Below are 21,685 nucleotides of genomic sequence, written 5' to 3' on the forward strand. Positions count from 1 at the left end.
TCTTGATGTTTTAGATTGTTCTAACATCATACATATGTTGTAAAATGTAAAGGTTAATACTATACTATGTTATCAAGCAAAGAACCTAGTCGGTAAACCCTAAGGAACCTAGTCGGTAAACCCTAAGGTTATCGCAGTCGGTTAATAAAGACAGAATGTCTACCGAGTAAATTTTAGTATTCACCAAGTTGTAACCAAGCTATAATAGAATGCATTAAATGTTTACATGTGATATTTAATGAAAGATGCTGATGAGCTGAAACAGATCAATGATTGGCAAGTCGTAGAAAAAGTGTGTTAACGAATCTAAAGCAATGGAAAGTCAGCAAGAAGATCTACAACTCAGATTGAACCGCATTACCCTAACACAAGTTCCAAGATGAATGTGCAAGTTCCGAGGTGGGGTAAAACATTTTCAGATTGTAAGATACAATGAACCTGGATAAGATTGAAGATCTGATGGCTATGATTGATCATGGAAAATGTGATCAAGGAGATTAAGCGGTTAGAAGATTGTTTATAAATAAGGCTGTTGATAAACAATGTATGCGGGCAAGTGTATGCACAGGGATGCTACATAGTGATTACCGAGCACAGAAGCTTGAAGACCTGTTAGAATAACAGAGTATTGATGCCCAATAGATAGACAAGATTAGTTCTGTGTCTAGATTGTATTGAACAAATAAGAATCTACTTTAGCATTTTAGATGTGAAGTTGCAGATAGATTGTATTACTGTTATTTTGTGAAAGTGACAGGAAATCTCTTAACCGAGTGGACTTAATAGTCTTATATGTAAATCCTCTAACAAGGTGACATTCTAAATGAGTGTTTGAAATCCTTTAACAAGGTCACTTCTAACAAAGTGAAGATCCTAACAGATCTGAGGGAAATCCCTTAACCGGGTCACATCTAGCAATGTGTTTTGTAATCTTTAACAGGATTGGCTTTTAACTGAGCATACTCTAGAAGAGTATATTTCTTAGTGGGTCTGAAATCCCATAGTGGTTTTTCCCTATTTGGGTTTCCACATTAAATCTGGTGTTATGAGGTTTATATTGTTCATATGCTTTTGAGTTTGCATGTTTGATAGTTTTTGATTATATGACTGATATATGTTACCGAGGTTGAATCTGATGTTTTTATGGATGAATAAGTTTGTATGATTCAACCCCCCCCTCTCATCTTGTTGGCTATTGGATCTGTACTTATATTAAGTATTAGAACTATCATCTTTCTTGGAAAGAAGTTGGTTTCATGGATCAGCAAGAAACAATCATGTACTTCTTTATCTACTGTTGGAGATGAGTATGTTGTTGATGCTACTAAATGTACACAAGTTTTATGGATGAAGCAAATGTTGAAGGATATAAAGGTGGATTGTGATGCACCGGTAGTTATTCAATGTGATAACTCTGCTCCTATTGATATATCAAAGAATCTAGTATTTCATTCTAAAATAAAGCACATATCTATCAAGTATAAATTTTTGAAGGAAAAGGTGGAAGCAAATGAAGTTAGATTGGTTTATGTGAACACTAAAGAGCAGATTGCAGATATTTTCACTAAACCTTTGCCCAAGGAATCATTTGAGTACTTGAGAGACAAATTGGGAGTTTCTGCCCCTTCGATAGAGATTTGATTGATGTGGTTTGACATCAGTCCGACATGCATTATCAAAGATACTATTCATTCTGGCACTGATGTGGGATGCTACTACTCAGGGGGAGTAGTCAACTTTGTGATTTAGTGGTTTATGTTCTTGCTTTGATATTTCTGTCAAATTTCTAGCATTGATGTCAAAGGGGGAGAGATATTGATGTGAAAAAGAAAAAGAAAGAAAAAGAAAAATCATTGGGGGAGAGATATGAAAAATAAAAAGTCAAAGGGGGAGAGATATTGACATTTAGAGTTGTATGTGGGAGATTGTTGGTTGTCTTCCATTGGGGGAGACTTGTTTGGCATTTCTTGGTGCTTAGATGTTTTTTCACATCTAGTGTTGCCATCAATGCCAAAGGGCGAGATTGTTGGCCATTTGGTGGAATTGATTATGTGTTGCATTGATGTTGTTTTTTTGTTGATGCCAACACTAGCTATTTGGATGCTTTACCGACACCCTTCTAGTCTCAGTAGGTTGAGTGGTTTTAGGTTGATTTGGATTTGACATGACCTGGTAGGCTCCTCTATAGTTTGGTGATGGTATTGGCTTGTTCATGATACTCATGCTCATATTTGGTTAGTTGGTTTTGGTCTGGTGATTGGATGCTATCCGATTTGCTTGGAAGCTTAGTTTCTGGTTTTGGTGAGGGTTTCACCAGCAGATCTTTTGATGAAGATCTTTGTTGAATTGCATAAGTGGTGTTGGTACAACTTCTGGTGGAGTTTTAGGATGCTATTGATGATCATGTTTGAGACTTGGCAGATGGAGATCATTGTTGTAGCGTGTGGACCTATACTAGGTCCTGGTTGATCTAGGTTATGGATCGACTTTAATGTAACATGTGGATTGGACCTCTCGATGTATTTACGAGATGTCTTATGTGTTGGATATTATTTTGGTCTAAGGCCGACATGGTTTGTAATTATGTAATTGGTTTATTATCTGGTGGCCGACCTAATTGTTTATAGTCAAGGGTTTGTATATATAGATGTAAGATCTCATTGTAGATCATCATGGTTATGTTAGAGGTCATGGTCAAGGAATGTAATGTGCGAACAATGTAATATAATTTAGACAGAGGAGTTGGTCGATCATTTGAGATCAAATTGGGTTTATGTAAGAGGATTTAGTCCTCCGGTATTGAGATTAACTAGAACTGTACTCAGGCATAGGAGATGCTATCATTTGCAGTTCAACACCTCCAAATTGTAGTCGGGATTTATATGTTGTCAGTGAGGCTCCTTTTTTGACAAGCAGTGTGCTCTATGTTGTTGGCCTTCCTACAAGTGTAGGCCCCTCAATTCTAATTCACATACTTACTACAAAAGTATTATCTAACTGTGGGTAGGCTTCTCACCGTGGTTTTTCCCTTTACTGGGTTTTCCACATACAAATCTTGGTGTCATGTGGATGGTATTTATTTTGTGATTATTGTTTATGCTTAATTGGTTTAACTGCTATTCAGGTATTAATGTTTTGGGTTCCGGTATTAAGTTTTAAAGTGATAATGGTTCTGGTAATCTATGACAACTGATTCACCCCCCTCCCCTCTTAGTTGTCTTCCAGTTATTTGAATTGTCTAACACTAATAACTTCTTTCCGAAAGGTTTGCGCAACATTTCCTTCAATCAACATAGTACTAGCAACATCCAAAATGGTTTTGTTCTTTCTTTCAACAACTACATTCTACTGAGGGGTTCTAGGAGCAAATAATTATCTTCTAATTCTATTCCTCTCACAAAATGAATCAAACTCACCAGATGTGAATTCTCCTCCTTTGTCAGATCTCAGACACTTTAGCTTCAACACTGTCTCAATCTCCACCTTAGCTTTGAATATCTTGAATTTCTCTATATCTTATTATTTCTCCCTTAGGAAAGTAACTCACATCATTCTAGAGTAGTTATCAATCAACAACATGAAATACATGTCACCCTACATGCTTCTCACTCTTGTAGGACCACACAAGTCAGTATGCACAAGATCTATTAGTCCATTAGATGTATATAGCTTACTCTTAAATGAAGTTTTTTTTTTCTTTCTCAATTGACATTCTTTACATACTAGATTGTAAGGCTTCACAATCTTAGGAAAATCTCTAATCGCTTGAGTAGAACTTATCCTTATCATACAGTTAAAATTAACATGGCACATCCTTCTATGCCACAACCAACTTTCATCTATCTAAGTAATCAAACATCTTTTCTCACTAGAATTCAAGTGAAAGATATTAACTTTTGTCTTAGTCCCTAATGCAATCTCCATACTAGAGGTATTCAAAATCTTGCATACCATTCTTGAATTGAAAATCATCTCTTATCAACCATCTCTTTAATACTCAAAAGATTATTCTTCAAACCTTCAACATATAAGACATCATTTGTATTATTCTTACCATCAAAAGAAATAGAACCTCTACCACGAATTACACAAGCTTTATCATCACCAAATCTCACTATACCACCATTATACCTCTCCGTATTCATAAATTTATTTTTATCACCTGTCATATGATGTGAACATCCACTATCAATGACCCATTCATCTTTCTTTTCAATCTTAGCAGCCAAAGCTTTCTCCTCAACAATGCAGCTTGTATAATTTAGTGGTACCGAATCATCTTCCTTGATAGCAATAAATACAAATTCATCTTCTAAATTCTCATTCTTAGATTCTTCATCTATCACACCTTCATCAACAACATAATAACATCTCTTCTGATATTTTTACTTGGGATTAGGCTTATAGGGCTTATCATACTTATCATACTTATCAAATCTATCATGCCTTTCATGCTTATCATACTTAGACATTATTTTAGGACACATAGAAGCAAAATGTCCTATCTTATTAAAAGAGAATCATTTCAAAGGTAACTTTCCATCATACTTACTGGGTCCCTTAGGCAATCTCCAAGAAATAAGTGCTTCAAGATCATCCATCTCTTTCTCCAGTTCTTCCATCTCTCTCATTTCTCTCTCATATCTGGAAACCCTAGATGAACTCTCTCCTAGATCATACCTCTTCTTCCTAGATATAGAGGCCTTAAATGCAGTCTCAAATTTACCATGTGATTCACCAAATTCACTCAACTCAAATGCAACAAGCTTACCAACCAACATGTCTCTTGTTATAGTAGTCACATTCTGGATCTCATCAATAATAGCAACTTTAACTTTCTAAGAAGGAGGCAAGGATATCAACACCTTAGCATCAATCTCATCTTCTTCAAGAGTTCCACAGGAACATTTGATGTTCATAATGAGTTCATTCACTTTATCCATAAAGGATGTTATGTTTTCATCTTCTCCCATCTTCAATGTCTCATACTTTCCTTTCAAACTCTGCAACTTAGCAACTTTAACTTGTGCATCTCCTTCATACAAGGTCTCTAAATCGATCAAGACAGTCAACAATGCTTCCTTGTCTCTTATGTTATGTTCAACATCCTTGATTTCAGCAGTAGTAGCCAAACCATTTTGAGGAACATTTTAGACATTCTTTGTAATCTTCTAATAATCATCTCCAAGACATTTCAAGTGAACTTACATATGATCCTTCCATACAGTATAATTATTTTCATCAAATCTAGGACTCTCTTTCTTGAGCATATAGGTTGCCATCTTGGATATCCTCAAATATTCAAGCTTCTTTTGAAGGTTCTATCTCTGATACCAATTGTTGGAAACAATAATGAAGGAAAAGTGAGAGGGGGGTGAATCAGTTTTCACTAGATTAAACAATTTAAGCACAATCTCATATTTGATCAACTATAGCAAGAATAAAGATAAAAACAATAATAGTAACACACATGATACTAATATTTTGACATGCAAAACTCGGCTAAGGAAAAAACCACGGTGGGAACCTACCCACAATGAGATGATACTCTGCAGTAGTATGTGTAAATATTACAACGGGGAATGCACATGCGTTAAAGCACACTACCTAGAGCTCACTTCTCAAAATACAATGACCTAGAAGGCTACAACCCTCAAGGAAGGTTCACTACCTTACAATAATATTCGGACTACAATCCAATTAAGATGAACTAAAAGAATAACATCTCCTAATGCCCGATGATAGTTCCAGTTAAGCATAATTTTTCTACCCTGGAACACTCTCTACTCAATACACCACACCAAAAGATGAATTTGCTTATTCTCACATACACCACTCTCTGATAATGCAAATGCAACACCAATACCCAAATTACATGAATATAGCACCTATTTATACAAATCATCGACCTTGACTACAAGGTCGGCTAAACCCTCAACACCCAATTATAAAATTACACCAGACGATACATAAATCAGCCACTGAACCAATACAATTCCATAGACAACATAGAATGGACCCAAATCAACTCCTCAAACATGCAATACCACCAGAAATCTTGCCAAGATCAATCGCAACATGTTACACCACTAAAAATACCACATACACAAAAAAATCACCAAACCCATAAGATCTTGAATAACACACACAATGATCAATGTGAACCACCAAAAAAAATAGGAAATGGTTAGGAAACACGAACAAGCACATTAAAACCATCTGCAATAACTCCACCAACACCACTTGGACAAATCTTCATTGATCAACATGCTAACACTCAATAACTCTCAACAACAACAACTCGGACAAGAAAGATAACTTTTGGAGCATCAAATCATGAATCATCTAAATTGAAGATACTTACAAACATCCAAAAAATGCTCCCAAATCCACAACACAAGATATAATCATTTCGGAGCACAATGGAACAAACACAGAACACTATAATACATCCAGCTCAACTCTCTGCAATCACCAAAACACCAAAACATAGGAATATGTTGACACCAATGACAAGAACATATCCTAGCAGCATCAATATCCAATAGTAAAGGCAGACTGGTATTGCTCTAACTCCTTTACCTTGACCTGACTATACCCAGATCATCTTTCCATCATGGACAGTAAGTCACAACCTATCACCTTCTACAACAAGGCTTCCATATTTGGGAGGAGGTAGTTATCTTTAAGTGAAGACATGTTTATATTTCCTAAAGTCTACACACAGTCTTATGTCTCCATTTTTCTTTCTGACAGACACCAAGTTAGATACCCAAGTGGAATGTCTGATAGGCTTGATGATCTCACCCTCTCTAAGTTTTGTGAGATCTTCTTGATGGTATGATGAAAGAATAAGTATTTGGTCAACTAATGAGAGGGAGGGGTGAATCAGTAGATAGAAAAACTGATACAAACTTCAAAAATCAATCTCTCAAAGTAAACTTAGAACTAACAATGCAATACCACTGTCAAGATAAAAAGTCATAAGATAAACTAGTTGACTGTTACAACAAATTAATAGTAAACAACTTCTTCATTTCTCAATTCTTTCGGTTATCATGACTTATCAAAATAGTTAAGTAGTTAAGTAAATCAACCACAAAAAAATTCACCACTTGACACAAATATTTTTGTTGTGGAAACCAAAATAGGTAAAAACCACGATGAGATGAGACTCACAAGATAACTATTTGAACTCTTCTAAAGTTCACCCTATTAGGAGCCTAGCCTGTTAAAGCTTTACAAAAAGTCCTGTTAAGAACTGATCCTGTTAGGAATCACCTGGTTAAAGGATTGAATACAAATGTCTTGTTAGAAGCAATACCCTGTAAGGAGTAACCTTGGTAGAGGATTTGAAAATCCAATCTAATGGACCGCCTTGTTAGAGGATTTGAATAACACCAAGCTTGTTAGAGCTTACCCAGTTAGGGGATTTCAATTCTATTGCAATTGTTAGAAAACAATAGGAGTTTGCTGATTTGTCTGAATAGCACTATACTTTTGTGATCAGATCCATTTCATGCTCCTATCTGCCTTTACTCAAACTATAGATACATCATCCAGTTTGGCAACCACACTCAACTGAACCGTGTCTATCTTTTTGCCAACTCATTAAACTAAACAACTTCATCGACCTTATAAAAAAATCAATTAGGTCGGTAACACAACAAAAACCTAATTCTCGTCGAGATTACAAACAAATCAGTTCAAGTATGACCATTGGATTACATAGCAATCTATGCACATCAATCAAGAAAACCTTGATCGATCCTTGATCACCGCTTCATCGAACTTAGTAAATCATCATGCACTTTGCATTAAATGCAATACATTTGGTCATTCCCTAGACAAAAATCATTACAACAACTCGCCAAAATCTCTTTGAATTGTCTTCATACAATAATCATACGTGTCATAATCATTAACGCTCATCATCAGATCATAAACCAATATAACCAATTCACCAAACTTAATCGGTTAGGGTTTATAAAAAACAACAGGTAGGGTTTACCGATTACATCAATAGATAAGGTTTACACTGATTACCGGTTCACTCCACAAATTATTCCTACCAGTTAGAGTAACAATATTACAACAATATCATTACTGGTTAATTGACATCAATGACAACATAACTTATCATTAATGCAATCTTCATGCAAATGCCAACAATCTCCCCCTTTGTCATTGATGGTAATACAAATATCAATACCATTGATTGCTACGTGATTGTGAATAGGAATCTTGGTTTATATTACCAAGTATTCACATGCTCTCCATGTCTTTAGCTTATCGCTGGTTCTTCCCATAATCACATAATTCTTCTTCCCCTTTGACAACAATGCCAAATTGAAAGTGAAACATGTAATGTCAAATTTTATTGTGCATCATCAACAATCTACATCTTGATGCTCCCCCTGTGGAATACATTCACTTCTACACCAATCCTTCTGTAAAATTCTGCAAGTAGCTCCGGAACTGATGTAATCTACATCATACTTAACTAACTTCATAAGAGGGACAACCCCTAACTGACTTCTCAGATACTCAAAAGTAGTCTTAGGCAGAGGTTTAGTAAAAATATCTGCAAGCTACTCCTTGGTAGAAACATGCTCTAAGATCATATCTTTACTCTGAAGTTTTTCCCTCAAGAGATGATACTTCAATTCAATATGCTTGGTTTGTGCGTGCAAAACAGGGTTGTTGGAAATATTTATGGCACTTGTATTATCACATAAAATCTTTATAGGTTCTTAAATATTCATCTTAAAACCTTCCAAAATGTGCCTCATCCATATAGCCTCTGTGCAATTCATGTAAGTTGCAACATACTTAGCTTCAGTAGTAGATTGTGAAGTACAACTCTACTTCTTACTACTCCATGAAACAAGTCTTCCTCCAAGAAAAAATGGTCCACCGATTGTGCTTTTCTGGTCATCAATATTTCCTGCCCAATTTGCATCTGTGTACACCTTCAAGTCAAAATTTCCTCCATATGGATACCATAACCCATAATCAACAGTACCTTTCAAGTATCTAAAAATTCTAATTGTTTCTATCAAATGTGTTTCCTTAGGATTCTTCTTGAATCTAGCAACTATGCCAACTGCATGAGCTATATCTGATCTACTGTGAACAACATAGTGCAATTTTCCAATCATTGACCTATATTCCTTCTCATCAACAAATTTGGACTCATATTCTTTAGAGAACTTACAACCTATAACCATAGGTGTCCCAACTGGTTTACAGTCACTCATACCAAATGTCTTTAATACCTCCTTCACATACTTAGACTGTGTGATGAAAACACCACTCTTTAGAATCACTTTTTATTTCATTTGCAAAGTCATTGCTCATGTCATCTTTACCTCCAAATATGATATCATCAACAAATACTTCGCTGACTAGTATTTTATCTCCTTCAGATTTGAGATATATGTTACTATCATCACTGGTTCTCAAAAAGCCTATCTTCATCAGATGTGTATGAATCCTTTCATACCATGCTCTCGGTGCCTGCTTTAATCCATATAAAGCTTTATGCAATTTGCATACCATGTCTTTCTTATCAATCAGAGCATAACCATCTGGTTGCTCAATGTATACTTCTTCTTCAAGTATCCCATTCAAAAATATTGATTTAACATCCATCTGGTATACCTTGAATTTCTTGTGTGTTGTAAATTCAAGTAAAGTTCTGACACCTTCCAGTCTTGCCACTGGTCTAAAAGTCTCACCATAGTCTTCTCCTTCCACTTGTACATAACCTTTGCAAACCAACCTATCTTTATTGCAAACTACAACACCATCTTCATTCAACTTGTTCCTGAAAACCCACTTAGTACCTATCACATTTTTATTTACCGGTTGGGGTACCAGGGTCCATGTGTTGTTCTTCTCAATTTGATTTAATTCCTCCTCCATAGCTTTAACCCAATGATCATCACCAAATGCCTCCTTAGCAGTTCTTGGTTCAATAGTGGAGATCATGCAAGAATTCTCTCTGATTCAGTCTCACATATCTTGGAATAACATGATCATTATCTTTAGGTTCAGATTCTTCATTATCATCATCTTCTTCTGAATTTATCTATTCCGGTTGAACTAGTATATTAGTATTTTCTTTGCCGGTTTCAGATTTCATAGTTTATGGTTCTAAAAACAAAATGCAAGGATCTTCATCATTTTTCTCTAAACTGGTTTCCTCTGAGACTTCAGGAAATTCATCCACTCGAACATCAGCACTTTCAACAATTCTCTGTGTCTAGTTGTTAAAACACTTGTAGGCCTTACCCTTGGTGGAATAGACAAGAAATGTACCTTCATCACTTTTAGCCTCAAATTTACTAATATAATCACCTCTCTTAATAAAAATATTTCTTCCAAATATTCTAAAATAACTAACATCAGGTGATATACCATACCAATATTCATAAGGAGTCTTGTCCTTACCTCTCTTTACTAGAATCCGGTTCATAGTGTAGACAGTTGTGTTGACAGCTTCTCTCCAGAAAGTTTTCACTACACCTCCTTGTATCAACATCATCCTAACAACTTCAACAATTGACCAGTTGTTTCTCTTTGCAATACCATTTTGCTATGGTGTTCTTGGTGCAAAAAGTTGCTGCTTGATACCATTTTCTTCACAATACCTAGTGAATTCCTCTAAAGTAAATTCACCACCCTGATTTGTCCTCAGACACTTTATCTTTTTACCGCTCTCTTTCTTAGCTAAGGCCCTAAATGCCTTGAATTTACCAAAAGCTTCAATCTTATGCTTCAAGAATGTGACCCACATCATCCTTGAGCAATTATCAGTGAAGATCATAAATATCTGTCACCTTGAATACTTTTTGTTCTTATTGGTCCACAAAGATTTGTATGAACCAAATCTAACAAATGTTCCACCGAAAAAGATTTTCTCTTGAAGGTTGAGGATGTCATCTTTCCCAACTGACATTCTTTGCATGAAGCATTAACCGGTTTGTCTAACTGAGGTAAACCTCTCATTGTCTTGGACTTACTCACTTTAACAATGTTATCGAAGTTTATATGACAAAATCTCCTATGCCAAAGCCAACTATCATCTATCTTTGCAATTAAATAGTTGTTGACTTTAGGATTAAGATGAAACAAGTTACCTTTAGTTTTCTCCCCCGTTGCAATCAGTTCACCTTTGTTGTCATAGATTTTGCACATACCATTTTTAAATTCCAATGGGTATCCTTTGTCATTGATTTGTGCCACACTCAAAATATTGTGCTTTAGACCTTCAAACCAGTCGACATCATTTGCACTACTCTTTCCATTAATAGAAATAGTTCCCTTACCTTTAACCATGTAGGGTGAGTCACTACCAAATATTACATCTCTGCCATCAAATTCCTTCAGAGAAATAAATTTTCTCTGATTACAGGTCATGTGATGTGAACAACCACTATCAATGATCCAATCATCAGAGTTATCCATCCCGATTCCTAATGCCTTCTGGTCTGACATCTCTTCTTTAATAGGTACAAACACATTATCTTCATTAGCATCACCATCAAATTCCTCATCAGTGATACCACCATCAACAACAATAAGACAATCTCTTTTACCTTTACCTTTATACTTCTTGAATTTCTCACATTTATGCTCATTGTCACCATTAGGATAGTTAGCAGCAATGTGTCCAATCTTGTTGCATGCAAAACATTTCAAAGGTAATTTGCCTCTATATTTACCTGTACCTCTAGGAAACCACTTGGCCAACAATGCTTCAAGCTCAACTAAATTGTCTTCATCATCAGCTTCTCTGCTGCATCTGGATTAATAACTGTGACTGACATCTCTACTTTTCCTTACAGATGGGTTAGAAATAGAAGCTCTAAATGCAGAATGCAAACTCGGATTTCTATACACTACCATCATAACCATTCAATTCAAAAGCAGTAAGCTTGCCAGTGATGGAGCCAACAATTACCTTATTTTTGTCAATGGACTTCAACTGCTGAATAGCTGCAACTCGGATAGAATAGACTAGTAGAAGGGTTCTCAGTACCTTACCGATCACTGTGGAATCTTCCACTTTACCTCCTACACTCTTTATTTCACTGACTATCTCTTTTATCCTTTGACCATACTGCTGGATATTCTCACCTTCAGCCATCCGCATGTCAACAAACTATCCTCTTAGAATCTCTTCTTTAGCAATCTTAACATGTTCATCACCGCTATAAATCTCTTCAAGTTTTTTCCATACCTCATATGCAATTTCAAGACCATGAACATCTACATACTCTGCATTAGACAAAGAATTGATAATAGCCTCCAATGCTTGATGATTTTCTTGTTGCTCTTCTTCTGATCATCAGTCAACATCCCAGTAGGTGCAACATACTTAGTATCGACATGTTCCCAATACTGGCTTCCCAAACTCTTGATATAAATTTTCATTTTGTCACTCCATATCCTATAGTTCTCTTATTTAAACTTTAGACCTTCCTTCTTCATCATGATTTGTAGATCTTTACCTCAAGTTGTTAGGCTTAAACCTTAGAGGACGTGAAATTCTCTGATACCAATTGATGGTATGATGAAAGAATAAATATCTGGTCAACTACTAAGAGGGAGGGTGAATCAGTAGATAGAAAAACTGATACAAACTTCAAAAATCAATCTCTCAAAGTAAACTCAGAACTAACATTGTAATACCACTATCAAGATAAAAACTCATAAGATAAAGCAATTGACTGTTACAATAAATTAACAGTAAACAACTTCTTCATTTCTCAATGCTTTTGGTTATCATGACTTATCAAAATAGTTAAGTAGTTCAGTAAATCAACCATGAAAACATAACCACAAAAACATTCACCACTAGACAAAAATATTTTTGACATGGAAACAAAAATAGGTAAAAACCACGGTGAGATGAGACTCACAAGATAACTATCTGAACTCTTCTGAAGTTCACCCTGTTAGGAGCCTAGCCTGTTAAAGCTTTACAAAAAGTCCTGTTAAGAACTTACCCTGTTAGGAATCACTCGGTTAAGGGACTGACTACAAATGCCTTGTTAGAAGCAATACCCTGTAAGGAGTAATCTCGGTAGAGGATTTGAAAATCCAATCTAATGGACCACCTTGTTAGAGGATTTTAATAACACCGAGCTTGTTAGAGCTTACCCGGTTAGGGGATTTCAATTATGCTGTAATTGTTAGAAAAAAATAGGAGTTTGTTGATATGTTTGAATAGCACTAAACTTGCTTGATCAGATCCATTTCATGCTCCTATCTTCCTTTACTCAAACTACAGATACATCATTTAGTTCAGCAACCACACACTCAACTGAACTGTGTCTATCTCTTTGCCAACTCATTAAACTAAACAGCTTCATCGACCTTATAAACAAATCAATTAGGTCAGTAACACAACAAAAACCTAATTCTCATCAAGATTACAAACAAATCATTTCAAGTATGATCATTGGATTACATAGCAATCTCTTCACATCAATCAAGAAAACCTTGATCGCTCCTTGATCACCGCTTCATTGAACTTAGTAACTCATCACGCGCTTTGCATTAGATGCAATATATTTTCTCATTCCCTTTGAATTGTCTTCATACAATAATCATACATGTCATAATCATTACCATTCATCATTAGATCATAAACCAATATAACCAATTTACCAAGCTTAATCATTTAGGGTTTATCAAAAACAACAGGTAAGGTTTACCGATTACATCAATAGATAAGGTTTACACCTATTACCAATTCACTCCACAAATTATTCCTATCGGTTACAGTAACAATATTACAACAATATCATTACTGGTTAATTGACATCAATGACAACACAACATATCATTAATGCAATCTTCATGCAAATGCCAACACTTCTTGCATCTTTAATCTAAGCATTGGATTTAATGGTCTTTGTTTCTACCTAAATGGTTTGGCTTGAGGATCGTAAGGAATTTTATGTTGAAATAAGTCCTCTTTGTAAGCCTTCAGGTAATCCTATGACAAATCAAAGACATGCTTGTATTTTCTTAGTAGAGCTATCAGCATTGTCCTAATTTATGGGCTGAATTTCCTATAAATGTACACCTTCTTAGGGGATGATTTTGTTCCTAGATTTATTTCCTCTAGATAATCTACATTGGCTAAAGTAGGTTCCATAGCTTTGTTTTCATTTCCATCAAATACTCTTTCCAATACTATAATCCCCTTTGGGATTTTATTGGTTTTAAACTGGACAATCTCATTCCCAAAGATTGTTTCTTTACCATCAGTGATTTCAAAAAAGGCATTGAAATCTATTTCCCGACTCTTATATTCATCAATACAGTAAAGGAACTTAAGAAAGTCACCATCATCATTGAAAACTTTCTAGTTGTAGATATCTGGGATTGAAGGCCAAGTTTTCACTTCTACTTTTGATATACCAACAAGGGTAATATCATTACTCTTCAAAGAAACATTGGCCAAAAAATATGCCATAATGTTTCTTGACCTTTCAATCGAAGCAATAGAAAAGGCATCAAATAGTTCAATGGAATTCCATACAACACATTTGTATTGCTTCAATCTCCTATTTTTGGAAGAGTACTTTGATCTAATCTAGGATACAACCAACTCTGAGTCACCCCAAACTGTCAACATTTTGATCCCATGTTTTGTAGAAAGATTAAGCCCTAGAAGAAAAGCTTCATATTCAGCCACATTGTTGGTGCACTCAAACAATAGATGGGAATAATACTTGAATGCCTTTCCATTGGGTGCAATAAAAACTATCCCAACATCTGAGCCTTCTTTACTACAACCCCCATCAAATTACATTTGCCACAAACCCTCTTGGTCATTTTGTATCTCTTCACAAATTGGGGTTGTATTCTGAAAAAGGGGTTGTGTTGATTCAACCCTGAAGTTTCCCATGTCCATGTCACAAAAACATATCACATTTTTTCGGGTCTAAAGTTTCAACTATAATATCATCTCTAGATTCTCTTTCTAATTTAACTTCAGTCCCATTTACCAGGAGAGTTGCATAGGATTAAGTCTAGTTGCACATTTCCCCCCACAACACTAGTCCATTGTCTTGATAACAACAAACCATAATTAGGTGGTACATCAAATACTATCATATCAACTTTATAGGTAGCCTCGGGGAAATTGGCTAGCTTGACTTCAAGGTCCTTTAAGGCACCTATGACCGGGATTGCTCTATTTTCCATGGCATGACACTTCCCACAATCACTGTCAACCCACAACCCTAACTATTTCATGACTCCTAGGGGCATGATTGTTGGCATATGGACACTCCAATGATACATTGTGTGTGATTGAAGGTTTTGTCATTGATGGCAACCTTGCAATCCTATGGCACCGGTAAGACATTATACCGGCAAAGCATTACTTAGGCAACCTTGCAATCCTATGGCACTGGCAAGACATTATACCGGTAAAGCATTACTCAAACAAGACAGTGCACCAGCATCAGCAAGATCAATCTACATCGGCACCAGCATAGAAGATGTACACCGGCACAGAAAAGAACATGTATACCGACACTGAGGCCAACAGGATTTTTGATATGAAATATTTTGTTTATTATTGTAAGCCGACTTGGCAAATTGTAAAATGACTCTTGTATATAAAAGAGATCATTGTAGGCATTTGTAGGCATTTGTAGGCAGACCTAATATGAAAATTGTAGGTCAAGGGTATATGTAAAGAACAAAGCAAGAACCGGTACTGAATCTGGCATTGAAGATGCTATTGTAAAGCAGTACAGAATATTGGATTTGTGTAAATCCTCATTGTAAGTCAGTGTGACTTCTTATTGAGCAGTGAGCTCTAGGCAGTTGGCCTTCCTGCATGTGCAGGCCCCTATTGTAAGTAATATTCTCTTATTGGCCAGTAAGTGAATATTGTGGGTCACAAATCCCACCGAGGTTTTTCCCACATCGAGTTTCCTCATTAAACATCTTGTGTTATGGTGTTCTTTTCATGTGGATGTTTTTTGATTCTGTTATTTACATTAATTCTTGCATACCGGTATACTGTTACTTTATGTTCTGCATATTCAGTTTTAAGAAAATTTCATTACCGGTCAGATACTGATTCACCCCCCCCCCTCTCAGTATCTGTGGGAACCCTAACAATTGGTATCAGAGCTTGGTCCTCTATTTTTAGAAGCCTAACAGTTTGAGGAAGATCTTGACACTGGTAAAGATGGAAAATCTGATGAAGCAACTTGAAGGAGCTCTTACTGACTATGATGCAGAGAAGTTAAAAAATATCAAATTAGAAGATGATTTAAAAGCAGCTCAGGACATTATTCAGGAACTTCAAGAAAATCTTACTGTTACAAGGAATAAGAGAAGAGAACTTTGTGAAAAATTGCAAAATGAGAATGATGAAAAGGAATCACTAAATGATATGATAAGCAAATTGAAACAAGAGATCATGACAACAAAAAATGAAATGCAGGATATGACTATGAGATTTTGCAAAGAGATTGAGGACAGAATTAAGAATGAAGAAGAATTGACCAGAAGACTAAGTGATGCAGCAAATGAGAACACAAGACTTAGCTATGAAAATGACATGTTGAAGACAGATCTGATGCATACTCAGAATGACTCAAATGAACTAATGAGACAAAAAGAAATCTTGGAAAGGGAATTGGAAACTGCAAATCAACACAAAGAAAAATTCAAAAAAAGCTCAGAAGAACTTGGTACCTTATTGAAGAATCAAAAACCCAAAGGTGACACTTCTGGAATTGGATTTGAAGTTGGAGAAAGCTTCGGTACTGCAAATACCCAGGATCAAAGAAAACCAGTAAGACCCTCTAATACTTACAAATTCAATGGAAAATGCTTTAACTATAATAAATATGGTCATAGGGCGAATGAATGTAGATCTAGGAATTATCAAAACATCAATCCTCCCACCGGTCAATGCACCAAATGCAACAAAATTGGTCATAACTCTGAAAATTGCAGAATGAATGTAAGATGTTATGTTTGTGGAAGATTTGGTCATTTATCAAATAAATGCAGAACACAAACTGGCATAGGTTATGTGAAAGCTATTCAGAAAAATAATGTAACTTGTTATGCATGTAACAAGATTGGTCATATTGCTAAATTTTGTAGAAGTAAGGTTACACCGATAGATAACATAAGTACTAGCTTGAAAGGTAAAGAAAAGGTTGAAGAGGTTAAGCAAGAATTTTCAAAACAATGGATTAGAAAAGGTGATCTAAATATTGGGGTTACTCCTCCACCGGTAGAACCAACAAATGCTTCACCGGCAGGACAATATGATGCTCCACCGGCAGGACAGAGCAATGCTCCTCCGACAGGATGTTCTTCATCAAATTGAAGAAAATTATCTTGAGGGTTTGGCAATCAAATGACACATGTGCTATTATTCCCTCGGTTAGAGAAAAGAAGTTGAAAATATTTCATTATCGGCAAATAAAGTTGAGCTAATACATTACCAACAAGCAATTAATGTGGTAGGTAGCAGAAAAGACTTTATAAAATAAGGTTTTTGGCTCCATTTCATTTCACCATGAATTCAAACTTTCAGAGAGTGCGAAGATTTCCTAGCTAAGGCATTCTGAGCAAAGAGGCAAAGCACTTCAGCAATCAATCCATCCAAAGGTAGAAAAAGGTATTTATCATCATGGCATCCTCTACACCTGAATTCATAGCAAACCCTACAGTAGTCGAGGTTATAAAATGACCTAGGCCCGTGTTTCAGCTAGTTCCCGAGGTAGCTAAGAAAGATGACAACACAGGTGCTTTTTCAAAAATTCCAAAAGGTGTTGTTTATGCAGAAGACCCTAGAATGTATATTCATTGCAACATAGAGGAATTAGGTGATGAAGAAATCAAAAACATGTATAAGTCTGTTATATGTGACAACTCTGGGAATGTGAAACCTGAACATAAAATTGTTGAAACCCTAGGATTCACTGAAATCCTTTGCATTCCTAAATTTCCCAAGGAAGTGGTTAGGATAGTTCTGAGTAGGGTACATGGTTCATTCTTTTGGCTTGACTCAGTGCATAAAATTACAAAGGAAGCTGTGAAAGCAGTAACAGGGTTACCTTCCATCGGTAACAGACCCGACAAAACCAAGAAGGTCTCCAATGACTTGGTAACAAACTTAACTGGTGCAACATCCGACAAGAGATCATTGAGGGTTAATGATGTGACTGATACAAATGTTAGATTTGTTAGCATGATTCCAGGTTACAAAGCAACTCATGCTAATAGGCTTAACTCAGTTTCCAGTTTATGCATAAAGAGTGCTTATGACATGGTTAAGGACAATGTAAAAATTGATATCTGTGAATGGTTAAAGGATGAGTTAATTGACAACTTAGCAAAAATCAAGAAGGATAAGAAAGGAACCTTTAGATTTGGAAATTTACTTGTATGCTTAATGCTACACATAACCAAACAGGCTCCCGGTATAGGCAACAAGGACTTTGGATTTGACCTACCAGTAGGAAAACAATTGTCTGACTTATTCAACAACATGTGTGAAAACAGAGAAAAGAATATCAATGAGTATTTTCAAGCACTAAAGGTCAGAATGAATAAAAGAATCAGACTATCACAAGAAATTGTCAACAAATACAAGGATGATATATGCTTTGTGATAAAAAAGGATGAGATCTGGATGGAAGCAGTCATCCCAAGGAAAATCTGGGTAACAGAGATGGGGTATGAAACAGATGACCACATAGTGGAAACTTATGCCAAAGCACTTCTGGAAGCCCCCAATGAACCAAAGGAAGAAGTATTTGGTAGTGCTGAGACCATCGAAAGTCAAATTCAATCTAAAAAGAGAGTAAAGAAAGTTGAGGCATTTGTGAGGAAAGGAACCAGACAAGCAAAAGCCATAAAGGAAGATGTATTAAAGAAAACCAGCATAACAGAAGATGAGTTGGCAGCCCAGCAACCTAAAACTCATCTATCACCGGTAGATACTTCCTCAGAAGGAGATATGCCAACAACTTTCAAAAGAGTTGTTAGGAAAAGAGACCCCTCACCGGTATCCACTCCTTCACCTAGAAGGACAAGACAGAAGCAACAAGTTGTGAGGTCTCTGGTCAAGAAAGCCACACCTAAGAAGAAGCTGACCCCCAAAAAGAAGAAGAAGACAAACACTGACTTTGCCCCTCTTGACATATTACTGAATGAGATTACAGAGGAAGGAAAATTGAAAAACATAGGGAAAATCTATGACACCCTATCAGATGATGAGAAAGGACAAGTCGACGAGAGTGTTATATTACACATGGACATGTATAAAAAGTTTTTGATGCAAGTCCTAAATGAAATTCCTGATGAATTATATAAAAGACTTGAGGCCAGAAGGCAAGGAATAATTGAGTTGGATAAGAAAATAAAAATAGAGAAATTACTTGCAGTATACCCGGTCAACTCACCTAAGGAAATTGATGATCTGATAGCTCAGGCCAACCGGACAGTTTTTTCCACTGCACACTGGCAAATATCACTAATGGCAGGTAGAGTTACTGAAGTTTTAGAGGAAACAGAAAATGGTTGGGATACATTCTTGGTTGAAAAAGAAAAACAAGAAGAATATAGGAATCCCAAGCCCATTTTGGTATATCAAAAGGACAAAGGGAAAGGTAAAGTTGGTGGACCACCAAGTATCAAGATTAGAGACAACTTACCCCCACCTCCTTTAAATACTCCACCGGTAAAAACCACAACTGCAGAAGATCAACCAATAGCTGAGAGCATGGACACAGAGGATAATAATCCTAATCCTGAAGTCCTATATACTATGAATGTTGATACTTACAAAATCAACATAGTGGTAGATAAGGATACAACAGATAAATAAGGAAACAAAGAGCAACTGGCAATAGGAAACAAAGAGCAACCGGCAATAGATTCAGAGAAAAATATGGAATCTAGAACACAAACAGAGAAACCAATAGAACTAAAGGCTCCAGAACAGATGCCACCGGTAAGAAATGATGCAGGAAAACCAGTGCTTAAAGAAATGGAGACTCAAACAGACCTATCAGAGGTCAATACTAGCATGATCACTTCCACCGGCACTCAGTTTGTTGGGTCACCATCAAATGTAACAAAGGTATTGCTCGAATCTATCAAGAAAATAACTGATTATAGCTCACAAGCCTATAAAGCGATAGATGATTCAATTCCAGTTTTGAAATCAATAGCTCCAAATTGTAATATAGCCAACAAAGATTCTTTAGGCCAGTTGGATACACTTTGTAAATATATTTCTGGAAATTTTGAGCAAACAAAGGTAGAAACTGTAAAGGAAAGTGTAGAAAAAGAAACAAAAATTCTTTGAGGAAGGAATAAAGAAGTGTATCAGGGAATTTGACACACTTCTACCGGAACTATGCAATTTATTGAAAGAGTACAAAACTCTGTACAAAGACACCTGTAAGATAAACTTTTTGACCATAGATGTAGACAAAAAGATGAGCAAGGTATAGGAAGAGATAAATAAACTTGCTGATAATTTTGTTAACTCACCCGATACATTATCAGTTTTTGAGGAAAAGATAACAAATTTTGAGGAAGAATTGCTCAAATTAGAAAGAGAGAAAGAGAAAATAATAAACAAGGCAAAATTCTTGAGATCTAAACTAAGTCCAAGATTGGACTATTTAGCATTTCTGCGGAAGGAAATCTCAGAGGCACTAACACAGGGTAGCAAAACACCGACAGAGCACTTGCAGCATCTCACCGGTACAGTATACAGAACTGAGATAGCAATAAAGGAGAGCAAGAAGTTTATGGATAGCATAAACTTAATTTTGGGAGATATTCTTCAGATAATAACTACCCAACTACAAGGTTGAGGTTATGGATTAGTACAACTACAAAATCTACTAACCTTTGTCATTGATGCCAAAGGGGGAGTAATAGGATGAGAAAATTCAAAGCACAGGGATCACATGCTCAGGGGAAGCTCTCACATTTTTGGTAACATTTTTGGTCTACACATTTTTGGATATCTTTTTGAAATTTCTCATGAGTGTTGCCATCAATGCCAAAGGGGGAGATTGTTGGCATATGGACACTCCAATGAGACATTGTGTGTGATTGAAGGTTTTGTCATTGATGGCAACCTTGCAATCCTATGGCACCGACAAGACATTATACCGACAAAGCATTATTCAGGCAACCTTGCAATCCTATGGCACCGACAAGACATTATACCGGTAAAGCATTACTCAAACAAGACAGTGCACTAGCATCAGCAAGATCAATCTACACCGGCACCGGCACAGAAGATGTACATCGGCACAGAAAAGAACATGTATACCGGCACTGAGGTCGACAGGATTTTTGATATGAAATATTTTGTTTATTATTGTAAGCCGACTTGGCAAATTGTAAAATGACTCTTGTATATAAAAGAGATCATTGTAGGCATTTGTAGGATATGGATGGGAAGCATATAATAAAGTATAAGGCAGACCTAATGTGTGAATTGTAGGTCAAGGGTATATGTAAAGAACAAAGAAAGAACCGGTACTGAATCTGGCATTGAAGATGCTATTGTAAAGCAGTACAGAATATTGGATTTGTGTAAATCCTCATTGTAAGTCAGTGTGACTTCTTATTGAGCAGTGAGCTCTAGGCAGTT

This window comes from Cryptomeria japonica, chromosome 10 (assembly GCF_030272615.1).
Source record: "Cryptomeria japonica chromosome 10, Sugi_1.0, whole genome shotgun sequence".
In the NCBI taxonomy this organism is placed as follows: Eukaryota; Viridiplantae; Streptophyta; class Pinopsida; order Cupressales; family Cupressaceae; genus Cryptomeria; species Cryptomeria japonica.